Source organism: Elephas maximus, chromosome 2, assembly GCF_024166365.1.
Source record: "Elephas maximus indicus isolate mEleMax1 chromosome 2, mEleMax1 primary haplotype, whole genome shotgun sequence".
Lineage (NCBI taxonomy): Eukaryota > Metazoa > Chordata > Mammalia > Proboscidea > Elephantidae > Elephas > Elephas maximus.
Genome location: NC_064820.1, coordinates 195,797,547 through 195,811,459, shown reverse-complemented (window position 1 = coordinate 195,811,459; position 13,913 = coordinate 195,797,547). Strand labels below are relative to the sequence as shown.

Sequence of the window (13,913 nt, the reverse complement as noted above, 5' to 3'; positions counted from 1 at the left end):
AAGCATACTAGATTAGGTTCTGCTTCCTGGTAGACATTTTTATAGTATAATGTATTTTTTCTTCTGAGCTTGATTGAACATCAATAATTATTTTTTCTACGTTTATCCCCTCTGCTGGGTGGAAGTCCCACGGGGGCAGAGATAACATCTGCCTGGCCATCACTGAAGCCCTGATGCCTGGCCCATGGAGCGCGCTCAGAAAATGTTTGCTGAATAAATGACTCCTGTGATGTTTTCACTCCCACTGTGGCACTGGATCATCGCACGCCTGTTTGACTGAAGTGTTGTATCGTTCTGACACTGCAGACTCGATTGTGCACTGCTGGGCTGTAGGGTGGTCGCAACCTTGGATGCTTACTTTTGATACATATAACTGAGCCTCAGGGAGATTTATCATTTGACTAAGGTGTCATAGCCAGTATGTGGTAGGGCTGGTATTAGATCCCAAGCTTTTTGGCTCCACACTGCACTTTGACCACTCTGCCTTATTTCATATCCTACATACCTCTTGTAATGTCTCCCTCCCCATCGGTGGCGAAAATGGTTAAGTGCTGGATTACTAACTGAAAGACTGGTGGTTCAGACTCACCCAGAGGAGCCTTGGAAGAAAGGTCTGATGATTGGCTTTTGAAAGACCATAGCCTTGCAAACTCTATGGAGTGCAGTTCTACTCTGCACATGTGGGGTCGCCATGAGTCATTCTTGACTCGAAGGCAACTAACAACAATGATTTCCCTGGAGTCTCTGACTGGCACAAATGGTTAATAAGCTCAGCTGCTAACTGAAGGGTTGGAGGTTCCAGTCTACCCAGGGGTGTCTCAGAAGAAAGATCTGGTTATCTATTTCTGAAAAATGAGTCACTGAAAACCCTACGGAGCACAGTTCTACTGTGACACACATGGTATTGCCATGAGTAGGAATAAACTCGATAGTGTCTTGTTTACGGTCTTCCTGCTACGCAGTGAGTGCTTTGAAGACAGAGGCAGTGTCTCTGACCGTCATCCCTTAAGTAGTAGTAAGAACAATAACCAAACCAAAAAAAAAAAAACAAAACCCATTGCTGTGAGTTGATTCCGACTCACAGCAACCCTATAGGACAGAGTAGAACTGCCCCATAGAGTTTCCAAGGGGCGGCTAGTGGATTCAAAAGGACAGCTGACCTTTTGATTAGCACCCAAACTCTTAACCACCGTGCCACCAGGGCTCCATAATAACAACAATACAACTAATAATACTAATAATAAGCACTTGTCATCCGCAAAGCACGGTTGTAAGGCTTTATATATATTGCTTCATTTCGATCTCACATCAACTGTATTTGTATGCTGATTATGGGCTCAGACATACCAATGATCATGAAGATGGTGCAGGGTGGGCAACATTTTGCTCTGTTATACCTAAGGTCGCCATGAGTTAGAGTCGACTTGATGGCAACTAACAACATTATGACCCCATTATACTTAAAGGAAAACTGAGACTCAGAGAAGTTATGCAAGCTCTTTTGCCTAGCCAGTTGGAGCTGGTGTTCTGTCTCATGCAGTCAAGAGGATCCTAAGTTTCCTAGTGACTTTTATGGGGGATGCCAGGCTGGGTTGGAAGGCAGCAAGGACAGCAGAAAGGCTAAGGGGGAGCCCTAGGGCTGACCCAGTGGATGAAGGCTTGGCAGTCCCCTACCGAAAGGAAATGAGTTCTCATTGTGCAATGAAGAGAGGGACGAGCTGTGAGGAGGAGAGAGCGGGAGCCTTGGGCACTAGGGAAGAGGGCAGAGGAGCTGGGGCAAGGGCACCAGGCATGCATCTTGAGAGGCTGGGCTCTTGCCCTGGCCCTGGCACTTTACCTGTGTGACCTCAACCAGGCAATGCACCTCTCTGAGCCCATTTCCCAGGGCTAATGGCAGCCTTGAGAAACACCTGGAAATTGCCCAGCCAGTGTTGACGTGGAGTAACAGGTACCATGGAGTGTGAGCTCTTCCCCTGAGTGAATTCACGTGTCCCTCTCTACCACTTGACAAAGTGGGCACTGTTATGATCCCACCTGCAGTGGGGACACTGGGCAGTGCACTGTAGCCACCTGGTCAAGATCACTCCACATGAAAAAGGCAGCTGGGATCTGAGCTCTGGCTCTCTGGTTCCAGAACCTTCCTTTTACCATCAAATCCCAAGAAGGGTTTGAAGCTGGATATCAGTGAGAGAAGGGCCAGGTGTGGACAATGGCTCCCACTGTGCTGTCGCTTCTTCGGGAGTCTAAGTTTCCCCTTTTATGACTGTACCCTCAAGGACCCTTCCCCTTCTCCCCAGCATGTCTCAGTGGGCAGTAGACACATTTGTCAGCAAGCCTGTGGTGACCTACACTGGAGCTGGGGCCCAGAGACAGACAGAACCCCGTGCCCAGAACATTCCGCAGGCGAGGAGAGGTAGGGCCGAGGGCTGGAGCTCCAGATCAAACCACGTTGACCCCAACTCATGGTGACCCCATCCGTGTGTCAGAGTAGAACTGTGCTCCAGAGGGTTTTCAGTGGCTGATCTTTCCAAAGCAGATCGCCAGGCCTTTCTTCTGAGGCACTTCTGAGTGTACTCGAACCTCCAACCTTTTGGTTAGCAGTGAGTGTGTTAATGTTTGTGCCACTTGGGGAATCCAGAGCTCCAGACAGCACCTGTAAAAATGTGAAAGATGAGGGGGGTCAGGGCTGGCTCCCAGGAAGGAGCCAGGTTTCTTGGGGTCGCGACAGCTCCATGTAGTGGCACTGTGCGAGGGGTGCCAGTGCCCGGGCCCAGAGGTGAGCCTCCTGCGTTTCCCCAGTTTCCCTCACTGGAGTAGCACCTCCACTGTTTTTGCCACATCTGTTGCCACACCTATGCCATTTACTTAACATTCCCCCCGAATTTCACTCACTTGCAAAAATAAAACCCTTCCTCGCACTTCTTTAAAAGAGGAACTCCATTTTGCTAATTTAAATGGGAAAACCAGTATAACTTGCTTCAAACAGAAAGTAAGAACGCACATAAACACCATGCAAAGGAAATGTGTGTTAAAGTCTAGCTCCGTGAAGTTGAGGCCTGCTCCAGGCCCCGTGTCTGAGTCCTCTGGCCACTGAAAGGCACATAGAATAATATTAGAGAGGTGTTAGGGAAATGCAGGCACCAGCCTGAGATTCTTTTGTGGGCACAACCGAAAGCATTGAAAGAACACTGAGAAGAGGGAATACATTGCTCGCTATGCTCAATATCATTATAGCCAGTTGCTGAGGAGTGAGTGGCCCCATGTGTATCAGATTAGAAATATGCTCCATACGGGTTTTCAGTGGCTGGTTTTTTGGAAGTATATCACCAAGTCTTTCTTCCAAAGCACCCCTGGGTGGATTGAAACCTCCAGCCTTTCGATTTGCAGCCAAGTGTGTTAACCATTTGCACCACCCAGGGACTCCTGGCACACAGTAGGTGCTCAAAAATGTCTGTTGAAAGTGTGACTAGATGGGCTGAAACTGCATCAGGAAAATCACTTAGCTTTCTTGAGCCTCAGTTTCCTCATGCATTTCATCAAAAACAAGACAAAACCAGTTGCCCTTGAGTCGATTCCACTCATGGCGACCCTATCTATGTGTGTCAGTAGAGCTGTGCTCCCCAGGGTTTTCAATGGCTGATTTTTCAGAAGTAGATCACCAGGCCCTTCTTCCAAGGTGCCTGTGGGTAGACTCGAACCTCCAACCTTTTGGTTAGCGGCCGAGTGCTTAACCATTTGCACTACCAAGGGACTCCCAATATAAGTATACACCTTGATATTTAGAGTGGTATCTGCCAAGCCACCTGTAGTCACTGAGGCACCCGGAGGGGCCTTCATCCCACACTTTGGAAGACACTACTGGTAAACGCCTTAACCTGTCCACCCTTCTTTCTTTGGGGTCAAGTCTTACTTCGCCTCCTACCTTTGCTGTTTCTTGACCTCGGCCCTTTAGCACCAAGGAAGCAAAAACCTTTTTAGCTTTGTTCCCAGGTGCAAGATCCCAGGTTGATGCTGCTTTACTTGTGGCCAGATGAGCAAGTCACTTTTTCTCTGTCATCCTCAGTTTTTCCATCTAGAAAATGGGGATAACAACCCCTCTTTCCAAGGCTGTTTGGAAAATTAACACGAGATGCCATGAGTCAAACTGACTTTGTGTGGTGCATGGCAAGAAGGCAGGAACTCAGGCAATATGCGTTCTTGTCCTTTGATGCTGATCAGATCAAAGTTTAAAAACTGTTTGCAGATAACTTTGCCTCGATTCCACACTCTCTCTTTCAGTTTCTTTCTTTCTGCCTAGAGAGTCCGACAGCCTTGGGCTCAGATCTTCCCTCTTCTATCACTTCCAGGGTCAGGTTACTTTTCTGAGCCTCAGTTTGCTCATCTGAAAAAGGGAATAATAAACAGCTGTCTCACTGAGTGAAATGAGTTTATGGGCAAGAAGGAGCCCTCGTGGCACAGTGGGTAAGAGCTTGGCTGCTAATTAAAAAGGTCTGTGGTTCGAATCTACCAGCTGCTCCTAGAAAAACCTATGGGGCAGTTCTACTCTGTCCTGTAGTGTTGCTATGAGTCGGAATCGGCTTGATGGCAACGGGTTTGGCTTTTTGGTTTATGGGCAAGAAAAACCGGTTGCTGTTGAGTCAGTCCTGGTTCATGGTGACCCCATGTGTGTCAGAGTTGAACTGTGCTCCATAGGGTTTTCAATGGCAATGGCTAATTTTTTGAAAATAGATTGCCAGGTCTTTCTTCTGAGGTGCCTCTGGGTGGACTTGAACCTCCAACTTTCGGTTAGCAGTCAAGTGTGTTAAATGTTTGCACCACCCAGGGACTCTGTTTCCGTAACGGTTGACATACTAGGCTGCTAATTGAAAGGTTAAGGTTTGAGTCGACTCAGAGGCAAGAAAAGCCTCGAACACTTGCAAGGGCTTAGTTTTATTATTTGTGACCCTCAGTGGCTGAGGCTATCAGTGTGTCCTTGTGTCAAACTGCCTACCCTCAGGGGAAATTCTCTGAGTTTGAACTCACACAGAAGACTTCCGGAGTTCATGACAGGCTGAGCGCTGATGTCTCTTTCTTTGAGGGGGATATCGTGGGCTCCAGCTGAGGCAGTTTCTGTTTTTAGCTGGGATTCTTGCCGCTCATCCCCACGTGCGGAAAAAAAGAGCGTGGTGCAGAAATAGCCCATCCCAGGGGCTGCCCGAGAGAAGGGCTTATTTTGACTCCGGATGCTGCAGAAGCTGTGGCAGCCTTGTCAAAATACATCTGCCTCTTCTTGGGAAGCCCACGGATCCCCAGGCTCGCTCCAGGACTGGAGTGGGGCTGCCAGACGTGCACATCTGGAACCCAGCCCTGGTAGCTGAGGACAGTCCAGCCCAACCATAACCGCTGCCCAGACTCCGGAGGGCAGGAAACCGATGTTCTGGGCTGGAGGCATGAAGAACCCACCTTGGTGTCTAGACTTATTCTTCTGTGTCCCCGTGGCTGGCACAGTGGCTGGCGGGCCCAGTAATGCATCAATGAGAGAGTGACCATAAGCATTCCCCAGCAGAGGAGGCTGGAGTATGGGTTATTATACCAGTTATGGGTTGAATTGAGTTCTCCAAAAAGAAATGTTCAAGTTGTAATCCCTGTACTTGTGAACGTGACCTTGTTTGGAGATAGGGTCTTTGAAGATGGTTATCAGTTAACACGATGTCATACTGGAATAGACTGGGTCTTAGTCCTATAAGGCTGGTGACCTTATAAAAGAGAAGATGGAGATAATGGCCATCGACAGTGAAGATGTATCTACAAGCCAAGGGATGCCAAGGATCGCTGGGAGCCACCAGAAGCTGGGAGACAGGCATGGAACAGACTATCCCTCTGAGCCCTCAGAAGGAATCAACACAGTTGACACCCTTATCTCAGACCCCCATTCTCCAGAACTGTGAGGCAATACATTTTTGTTCTTAGAAGCTACCCACTTTGTGGTATTTTGTTATGGCAGTGCTAGGAGACTAATCACAACCATTTCACAGGTGGGAAAGCTGAGGCCCAGGCCGTGAGGTGAAGCAGATGGCCTTCCTGATTTCTCGTGATGAGATCTCACTCCAGGCATGTGTGGCTGCTTCCTCGTCTCTAAGCCCTTTGCACCTTAGCCAGGTGCAGCCTTTGCAGCTGCCGTAGACTCTGCCAAGGGCACTCTTTCTCCTCTTGTGAATGTTCCAGACCAGCACATATGCCACCTCTCCTGGGAAGAGTCAGTCCCTGCCCCATCAGGACTCTGTGCAGGCTTCGCGGTCGCCCTTGCCTTGCTACGCAGTGACTTGGCACACTTGCTTGCCTCCTGGAGGGTGGAGTTACCTCTGAGGAGCCAAGGCTGAGCTAGCCCAAGGTGGACCTGACAAATATTCACTAAAGGAATGAGTGGTATGGTGTGTGTCACTGAAGGCCTCCCCAGCTTAAGCCAAAGGGCATGTACTCGGCGCTCAGTGAGGGAAGAGAGGAGGCAGGAACGTTTCACTCACCCCAACCTGAGGGCATCTCACAGCCTCCAGAGTGGTACAGCTGTCTGCCTACTGGGCCCTTCCATGTAAGACGCCCCAGACTGGACTCCTCCATCTCCTACCAGAAGAGTTACAGGTGGCTGCACCACTGTCTCCCCAACCCCTCAAGGGTAAAACCCTGGCCAACTTGGATGCCAAGTCCAGGCCACTCAGCCTGTGCCATCTCCTTCCCCTCCCCTCCGTCCAGCTGCCTCTTCCTGCTGCAGGCCTATGAGCGCCTCCCTGGCCCAGGGCACAGCTATTAACGCCTCTCTCTGCTTCCACCCACACCCTTAGCCCCGACTTCATTCAGCTCCCTCACTTGGGGCTGATCATAAACCCCCTGTGAGTTCAGCTCTGACCACACAGCTCTGACCAACTCAAAACACGCAGCCGCTCACCCCTTTCCATGATGGCATTTTCCAAAGTGGATTCTGCAGCTCTTACTAGGGGTTCTGTGAGTAACGGGGCATTGGTCAGATGTGTGCGATTGGTGGGCTAAATGAAGTCAAACTGACTTGTTTTCCTGCAGGACTTCTCAGGGCCTTTAACATACTTTTGTGATTCCCAGAGAGAAGACCCAGCCTATGATGTTTCTGAAACTTACTTGATCATGGAAACTTTTCCTTGTGGGCTGTCAAGGGAAGGAACGTTTGGAAAGCCCAGTTTGGGAAATGCTGGTCTACCGACCAGAGCCTAAGTCATTTAACTCAGCAGTCAAGGCTCTTCACCGTGCGGCCCCAGCCCACCTTTCCAACTGCTGCCCTGGCTAGTCCTCTAAAATATGAAATGTTTCAGCGAAAAAGGATCTCTGGGTGTTCTCTGTGTTGCTGCGGCTGTCCTGCCTCCATCTGCCACCCATTCAACCTCCAGCCAGACTTGCTCCTTTCATATGTCCAAACGCTCCCATTCTTCACAGCCCAGCCCAAATGTCACCCCCACTGAAGGATGGCAGCTTGGGAGACCTCTTGCCCTCCTCTACCCCAGATCCCCAAATCTGGCTGATGCTGGATCATTCTAAGTGCAAGTGAGCATGACATCACCATAGGGAAATCTCTGGATCCACTCTAATTTACTAAAAAAAAATCATTTGCAAACACGGGTGTTTTAATCAGTACCCACGGCAAGGCTGTCACTCATGATGCTGCATCTCCGCGTGATGGTTGTGACCTGCTGCAGCAACCACACCTGACAGTTCCATTAATGTTCAGTGAGGGGCTGACGGTTAGTGAGAACCCATTTGGTGCAGGGCCACGTGTTAGGTTCTTTTCCCATGTCACTTCACCCGAGGGCTGGAGCCATCCCAGAAGGGAGCACTGAGCAAGAAGTGGAGCCGGGGAGGGGTTGGGGGACCTGCCCAAGCTTACACAGCTGGAAGGTGACAATGCTACCATGTCAACTCAGGTGGGTCCATCCCCAAAGCCAGGCTTTTCCTATCACACTCCATTCAGGACTCAGGCCAGAAGGCTTGTCCTCCAGGAGCCACCCTCCTCTCTCCGACAAGGCTTCTGTCCAGCGCGCATCCCTGTGTCTTCTCAGGGTCTCTGCTTCTGGGCTTATCTCCCCCACCAGGCCAGGAGCCCCTCATGGTCATATCTGACTTGTCTTTGCCCCTCCCACCTCCACCATGGGGTTCAGCTGAGTGCGTAAGGTCATAAACACGAGGCAGGGATGAACGTTTCCCAGCCTGAGTAAGACCTGGGGCCTTTGTGGGATCAGGTCTACTAAGATGTGGACTGAGCCAAAAGCCCTCAAACCTACCCCTCATGCATTCATATGGAACCGGGATGTTCAGCCCTTGCCACAGGTGGCTGGCCTGTTAACTGACTGAGGACATCACTTCAAGCTGCAAACATCCAACAGGAGACGGTCAGTGACAATGGACAGGTCAGCACTTCCCAACAAGTGATCTAACTAACTGTTATTCTCTGTTTACACCTGCTGAAATGTGGATATCATTACATCATGTACAGCAATACCGGTGGCATTAAACGCACACCAACACATCCTGCCAACAGCAGGCAGAGGATTCCTGAAAAAAACAGAAATTAGATCATGGTACGCCTCTGCTGAGAACCCTCCATTAGCTTAGAAGACAATTACCATGCCTCCAGTGAAATCCAGAGTCATCTCTGGTGTCTCCAAGGCCCCACTGAGCTGAATCTTCTCTCAGCTCATCTCCTGCCGCTCACCCTTTGCTTGCTCTATTGCAGCCCCACTGGCATCCTTAGTTCCTTGAGCTTGCCAAGCTGAGGAAAGCAGCTCTACCCAGCTCCCTCTACCTAGGACCATCCTAACCCATAGCCCCCGGGAATAGGAACTTATTTGGAAAAAGGTCAAACGTGCCTCACGTTTTTACTTGGCTGGCTTCTTGGAAACCCTGATGGCATAGTGGTTAAGAGTTCAGCTGCTACAACTGGACTAAACCAAAAGCAAAGAAGTTTCCTGAATAAACTGAATGCTTAGAAGGCCAGTGTAGCAGGGGCAGGGGTTTGGGGACCATGATTTCAGGGGACATCTAAGTCAATTGGCATAATAAAATCTATTAAGAAAACATTCTGCACATCCCACTTTGAAGAGTGGCGTCTGGGGTCTTAAACGCCAGAAAGCGGCCATCTAAGATGCATCAATTGGTCTCAACCCACCTGGACCAAAGGAGAATGAAGAACACCAAGGACACAAGGTGAATACGAGCCCAAGAGACAGAAAGGGCCACATGAACCAGAGACTACATCATCCTGAGACCAGAAGAACTAGATAGTGCCCGGCTACAACCAATGACTGCCCTGACAGGGAACACAACAGAGAACCCCTGAGGGAGCAGGAGAGCAGTGGGATGCAGACCCCAAATTCTCATAAAAAGACCAGACTTAATGGTCTGACTGAGACTGGAAGGACCCCAGTGGTCACGGCCCCCAGGCCTTCTGTTGGCCCAGGACAGGAACCATTCCCGAAGCCAACTCTTCAGACATTGATTGGAATGGACAATGGGTTGGAGAGGGATGCTGGTGAGGAGTGAGCTTCTTGAATCAGGTGGAAACGAGACTATGTTGGCATCCCCACCCTGGAGGGGAGATGAGAGGGTGGAGGGGGTTAGAAGCTGGCGAAATGGACACAAAAAGAGAGAGTGGAGGGAGAAAGCGGGCTGTCTCATTAGAGGGAGAGTAATTGGGAGTATGTAGCAAGGTGTATATAAGTTTTTATGTGAGAGGCTGACTTGATTCGTAAACTTTCACTTAAAGCACAATAAAAACTATATAAAAAAAAAGAGTTCAGCTGCTAAACAAAAGGTCAGCAGTTTGAATACACCAGGCGCTCCTTGGAAACCCTATGGGGCAGTTCTACTCTATCCTACTGGGCTGCTATGAGTCAGAATTGACTTGATGGCAGTGGGTTTATTTTTTATTTTTTTGGCTGCTTCTTGGTATTCATATTCCGCCTTAAATGTCACCCCCTCAAAGAGGCCTTCTCTGCTCACTGTATTTTAACCAGGATGTCACTCCCTAACACGTTTCCCTGCTTAATGGTCTTCTTATTACTTGCCATTGTCTTAAATTATTTTATCTCTTTGTTTACGTGTTTCTTGCCTGTCTCCCCACCTAGAATAAAATCTCCATGAGGGGAGGAATGGCATCTGCCTTGTTCACTGTTGCATCCCACCCACTACCTGTGACAGTGCCATGCAAAGAGGGCAGTCCAGAGAGAGTCCACAGATTTGTTGCCTGAGTAGAAAGGAGCAGTGAGGTGGTTCAGAGTGCAGACTCAGCAGCCAGATGGCCCAGGTTCAAATCCCAGCTCTGCCACCTACTGGCCAATGACCTTGGTAAGGTCCTGAATCTCATATCCCACAGGCTCCCCATTTGTAAAATGGGGAGGATGATAATAGGGTCTGCTGTAGCTGTTTGTTGTTGTTGAGTTGGCTTCAATTCCTGGAGACCCCAAGTATAATAGAACAAAACATTGCCTGGTCCCACACCTCCTTCATGATCATTGGAATGCTGGAGCCCATTGTTGCGGCTACTGTGTATTTTGAGTGCCTTCCAACCTTTTTTTTTTTTTTTTTCCAACCTAGGGGGCTCATCTTCTAGCATTGTATCAAGCCATACTCTGTTGAGATCCATAGGGTTTTCATTGGCTGATTTTAGAAGTAGATCACCAGGCCTTTCTTTCTAGTCTGTCTTAGTCTGAAAGCCTCTCTGAAACCTGTCCACCATGGGGGACCCTGATGGTATTTGAAATACCAGTGACATAGCTTCTAGCATCATAACAACACGCCAGCTGCCACAGTATGACAAACTGACAGATGAGTGGTGGCAAAAGAGCCTACTACTAGTCTTATTAACATCAGCACTTTACAGGTGAGGAAACTGAGGCACTAGGTGACACAGCTGAAATCCAGCTTGTACAAAGGGCTCCTGCTTGGGCCTCACCGTGGCCCTGGGGGAGGATGGGAGTCATCAGTCCTGTTAGCTGATGACAGAGGCTAACAGTAGACAGAGGCACTGGCCTGTTTGAGGAGTCTGAAGCCTGTGTCCTTACCTGACCCCACGTGGCCCCCTTCAGAGTCACCCTGCCTTCACCCATCTTCTAACTTGTCAGGGCCTTGTGAAGCATTCTTGCCTTCTGGCCACCCCCTCTGTGCCCCAGTGGGACTCCCTGCTTCACTCTGGCCCCGCCTCTGCATTCCCCCCATCCAACCAGGGTCACCCCTTCTCAATACCACCTTCTTCCTTTGCCTTCCTGCCTCCTCTGCACAGCAGATGCCGGTCTCTGTGGTCTGGCCCCTGCAGCCCTCTGGGGTCTCACTTCCCCCAAGCCTTCCTCTTGCCTCTTCTTTAGTCACACTGAACTACTTGCTACTTTCAGTCTACAGAAAACACCTCGTTCTTCCCGGTCTCTGTGTCTTGGCACCTCCTTCTCCCTTTGCCTGGAACTTCTTCCCTCCTCTGGCCACCTGGCTAACTTTTGCATCTTTGGAAGGCTCCACTTGGTCTTACTTCCTCCAGTGTTATGGACTGAAGTGTGTCCCCCCAAAATGTGTGCAGGACTCCTAATCCCTATGCCTGTGGATGTGATCTTGGTTGGGAACAGAATGTTTGTTATGCTAATGAGGCCACACCCACTTGAGTATGTCCTAAACCTGATCACTTCCTAGTTATAGAAAGAGCAGATTAGACACAGGAGTGGCACACCGGGCGGGGGTAGGGGGTGGGGGGAGGGGAGCGGAGAGACACCACATGAAGACTGCCAAGGAACCAAGGAATGCTGGGGCTACAGAACGTGAAAGAGAGCCTTCCCCTAGAGCCGAGACCCTGAATTTGGACTTCCAGCCTCTTGAACTCTGAGGTGATAAAGCCTTTCAAGCCACCCACTTGTGGTATTTCTGTCGCAGCAGCACTAAGAAGCTAAGGCAAGGAAACCCTGACCCTGTTGGGTGCGTCTGCCCCTCTGCAGCAATCTTTCCATCCCGCTCTCAGGCCCCTCATCACACCCAGCCTTTGTGGTTGCTGCTTTTTTAATCTGAAACCCTCCTCCCACCTCCCTGCTGACCCTGTACCTGGCTGCCCTGCCCTCTCGGCAGGTTTTCTGCATGGGTGGCAGGCTCTGGGAGGCCTTCCCTGGCTCCTGGCTGCCTGAGGCCCCTCCCATCCCCTGTTTGCCTCCATTAGGCAGCGATGGTCTTCCCCCTAAGCCTGTGGGCTGCTCAAAGGCAGGGCCATGTTTGAGTGTTTCTTTAGCCCCAGGACCATGCACGGCGCCTGGCACAAAGCTAGCTCCACGCAGTTTGTTGAAAGAACGAACAGTGACAGCTGTCAGGGGCAGCTGTTAGGTATTGTTGTTAGCTGCTGTCGAGTGGGTCCCCTGACTCATGGTGACCCAGGCACAACAGAATTAAAAACGCTGCCTGGTCCTTCAGCACCCCCATGGTTGGTTGTGGATCAGACTGTTGTGATCCACAGGGTTTTCACTGACTGATTTTCTGAAGTAGATGGCCAAGCCTTTCTTCCTAGTCTGTCTTTATCTGGAGGCTCCACTGAAACCTGGCCAGCATCACAGCAACATGCAAGCCTCCACTGACAGATGGGTGGTGAGTGCGCATGAGATGCTGTGGCTGGGAATCAAACCAGGGTCTCTTGCTTGGAAAACAACTCATCTACCACGGAGCTGCCAGCTGGAGAGCTGGAAACAGCACTGTCAGCATCCTTGGCCACAAAGCTTTGACTTCTCAGACAGCCAAGAAGGCTTGTGCCTTCCAAGCCACTGTCAAGAGTAGGGATGGAAAGAGAAGGGTTGGGGCCCCTGGCAATGCCCAGCAAAGGCTTTGCATGCCTAGGGTGCTGGCTGCCCTTGGCCTTCCCCCTGCTAACTGGGGGAAACCAGGGTTAAACTCGGTCGTGGCTGGTACAGTAACAGGCCTGTCTGTGATCAGGGCCAAGCTCTTTGGTCACCTGTTCATGCCCTCCAACCCTTGGGGTAGTGATGGGCAACACTTGTCTGAGATTTGGGCTGAGCAGCCTGCCCATTCTTGTGGCCCCTCAGGGTGCTCTGCCAGCATGAGGAGCACCGGGCCTGGTGTCACGCAGACCTGGGTTCAAACCCCAGCCCCTCTGCTCTAGCAGCCACTCTGAGCGGGACCAGCGTGGTGAGAGGTGACATATGGGAAAGTGCTTTATAAGTGAAAGGGGCTGACACAGCCTTAGTCTGAGTTTCCCGGAGGGTGCTGCTGGCCCTGGTGGTGAGCGAAATCCGGGTGGGGAAGAGGAGCCCTGGAGCCAGCCTGCTCCCAGGGTCGTCTCAGAAACATGGGCCGGGAGAGGGGCCTTGTTTGCCAGCATTTTCCAGGCACCGTTGTGCTCACACTCCTCCACACAGCTTCTCCAGCCCAACCTGTACTTGGTTGCCAGAAAAATCTTCCTAAAATACTCCTCACATCAGATCACTCGCCTGCTCAGAAGCTTCCTGCCGCGGCCTCACATCACCTGGGAGGAGCTGGCTCCTCTCCTCGGCATCCAAACCCTCTATGGCCCTGGCCTCTAGGTTCATGCACTTAGGATCCCACCTGGTGTCCTCCTTCTGTCTCCTCGGTGCTGCCACTTCATCGATTCATCTCAATCAATACCCGCAAAAGTTAGAACTAGTTTCCCTATTTTATATACCAGGAGGAGGCTCAGAGAAGGGGACTGACATGCTCATGGTCTCCCAGGTGGTCCTTGGAAGCTCCCTGAGCTCAGCAGGGTGAAGGCAGGGTTCTCTCTCCAGCAATTGTCCTGCTCTGAGGGCTTCTGGAAACCCTGGTGGCACAGTTGTTAAGTGCTATGGCTTGTAACCAAGAAGTCGGCAGCTCAAATCCACCAGGTGCTCGTTCGAAACTCTATGGGGCCGTTCTACTCT

At 50.6% G+C, this 13,913-nt stretch overlaps 1 protein-coding gene across 1 annotated transcript in view; it reads right to left on the bottom strand.

The window, feature by feature from the left end:
• Positions 1-13,913, bottom strand: part of CPLX2 (complexin 2) — a 100,425-nt gene that overhangs the window by 33,816 nt on the left and 52,696 nt on the right. The gene's annotated exons all lie outside the window — the stretch shown is intronic.